This window comes from Indicator indicator, chromosome 2 (assembly GCF_027791375.1).
Source record: "Indicator indicator isolate 239-I01 chromosome 2, UM_Iind_1.1, whole genome shotgun sequence".
NCBI lineage: Eukaryota > Metazoa > Chordata > Aves > Piciformes > Indicatoridae > Indicator > Indicator indicator.
In genome coordinates this window covers 27,559,693-27,562,765 of record NC_072011.1, presented here as the reverse complement: position 1 = coordinate 27,562,765, position 3,073 = coordinate 27,559,693, and positions in this window count along the sequence as shown.

Below are 3,073 nucleotides of genomic sequence, written 5' to 3'. Positions count from 1 at the left end.
GTAGCAGACCCAGAGCATTCCCTACCCATTCTGTCCAGCACCCAAATAAAAGATGGTTCTGACACACTCTAAGGCTCCTGGCTCTTTTACATTCTGCCATGTTGTTCTTCCTGCAAAGTGGAGGTGTTAATAATCCCCACAAAAACCACACCATGCAATTTGGAAGACTTCTTCAAATTAAGGAAGGCTTCCTTCTCTTCCTTTTCTTGATCAAGTGGTCCATTGCAGGTGTCTATCACAACATTCTTTTTGTTGGCCTCCCCTTTAGACATGACAACAAACTCTTCGTGAGCCTGTCACCAGTGCTTTTTCTATTCCACTCCTGCTCTGCACAGTCCGACTACTCCTGCACACCTCCCTCCCTCCATTTTTCATCCTTGGCTTCTTATTAAGCTTAGGTTAAGCCGGTGTAGCACTTCAGCTGTATTCCTAGCATCCCAGATGGCAGATTTGCACAGAGTTCCTCTTGCTCCCATTTATGGTTGCACATCTTCATAGAAAAGAATCTCAGATGATCCCCATCACCTTGATTTCTTGCACTGCAACATGCCTCTCCCTCTTCTGGGTATGCTCCCTTCAGCTCCCAGCAGGCTTTGGTCTCCCTACCCAACAAAGTTAGTTTAACTCTCCACCTGTCAGCAAAGACAATCATCTTTATTGGGTAGATCCTGCTTTTCCTAGCAGATCTCTTCATCAGGAATTGCAATAACCTATGGGCTCAGAAAAAAACGGAGTGCATACACACATTCTCACAATTACAGACTGGACTAACTGAAAAAAACCCAAACAAAACAAATAAGTATTTCTCAAGAAAACTCCTCAGAACCCACATGGCTTCCTAAATTTCCTAATTGTTAAGATTTCTCGTTCAAGAAGTTTCAAAAATACAACTTGGCCAGCACAACAGCTTTATTTTGCAATTTGAATTTTTTTGATTATTATACACAATTCAGTAAAAGCCCACAGGAACAGCATGAAGACTTCCCACTTTTTTGGCACTGGAAATTAGAGCCAAAGTGTAAGGTCTTAAATTAACTCCCAAGGCAAGAGAACAACACTGATGTTAACAAAAGCAATGTTAACACTTAATATAGCTAATGAGTTATTTAAAAGGCAACATCTTCATATGTAACTAGAAATAATTTGATACATTTTTTGTTTCTTTTGGTATGATTAATTGCCACATCTTACAGCCAACAGGTAAAAGAACATCATGTTTTTCCCACGACATGTAGAAAAGTAAACAATGCTGTCTCTGCATTATTCTATACACCTTAAAAATGAATGCCAGAAATCACTGTTCCCAGGTGTTCAAGTGGAATTTTATTTCCTTCAGACATGCTGTTGCTCTTTTTAAAAAACATTAAAAAAAAAAAAAAACAGCAGTCCAAACCAAACTTTTCATACGCGGTATCTTGAGGCACAGGTTCCTCCATAATTAAAGGAATTTTTACACAGGATCATATCATATGTTACAACATTGTTGCTATTCAAAGTCTATGGCACATTGATGTTTTGGGGTGAACAAAAAATAAATAATTCTCCTGTGTTCAGATGCTACAATATGGCACCAAGTTAGAAGTTAACACCATGAGTAAATATTCTGATGCTTCTTTGCTGTTTATTTTGGGGTGCACAAATAAAAGGCACACATTTCCTCTCAGCTCTCACATCATTTATGTACAAGCCTAACTTTCCAGCACTGCTCCATGCCTGCCAGCTCAGTGCAAAAAAACCACAACCAACTATACAAAAAAGGTCAGCATCCAATGCTAGAAGCAGCTCTATATGATAACCAATGGCTATAGTTTAGCATGCTACTTCCACCATGGTTACCACTGATGAGAGGCTGTGTTCCTGAAAAGGAATTACAAATCCTAATGAAGCAATTGTGTTCATTTACAAGGGTATTTCCAAAGGTGTTCACAACATTCAGAAAGTGCACATTTTGAAGTAGTCTTTCAGTATTACAAATGTCCATGACCTATACATTACAGCAGCCCCATGTACAACAGCACTGTTAAAGAACTGTTGATTTTTCCATTCCTGACCCTGTTTTGCAAAAGCATAATGAAAATACAAGGACATACTCTTAGCTAGAACTTAAGTGTCCATAATGTCTTTAGTTCAGTATTTCAAAATATTTGCATTTATTTCTGCATAGCAGTCAGCATCTGAAAAACAGAAGGTTGGTGGTTGCACTTTTGGCACTCATTTTTATGTAACAAGGATTTTAAAGAACAAAAGAGCTTACAGCACATGAAGAGGCCTCTGTAATAAAAGCTCCACAAACCATTACCACATTGTTAAAAACTTAACAAAACCCAGTAAGATTAATGACTTGTGTATCCTTAAAGAACTACTTCACATGATTTAGCAACTGAAAACATTGATGAAATTATATATAAAAACACTTTAGTTCTTAACATGAGCTGTCTGACAAACATTTAAACAAGAACATTTGGAGTTAAGACTACTGCTAAATTTAGCTCCTAAATTTAGCTAAATTTAGATTTGAGAGTTTAGATACTCTCAATTTGATATGCCTTTTTAAAGAAGAGTTCAGTTTTCAGAAGAGTCTGAAAAACTTGAAACTGCTGTAAGTCTGGAGCAATTACTGTTGTGGCTAGATTTACCATAGACACATGTGGACTTGACAAAATTGTGTTAAAAGAAGTGTGAATTGAACCACTACCTCTGAAGGTTCTTGCTTTGGTTATCTTAAAAAATAAAAATAAAAAAATCCAGACTGTTACAGTAACAGTGCAAGTTCACTTTAAAGCCACATGCCTCTCTGTAGATGTTCTCTTCTCAATTGTTTTTTGTTATGCCCACTGCCAGCAACGGACATTCTGCTCGGAAAATCCATCTCCTGCTGTAAAAGTTTTGGCTGAACCAAATGAAGAAAATAATTCTGGTATCAGACTCAAATGGGAAAACACAATTTCATTTAGTTCCTGTTAATATTTAAAAGCCTTCTCCACCAGTCTTTTTGAAACAAGGCACAAGTAGGGAGTGGACTATCCAGCAAAAAGTGATTGTCTGAAATTAACAGTCCACAGTAGTCCTCTAG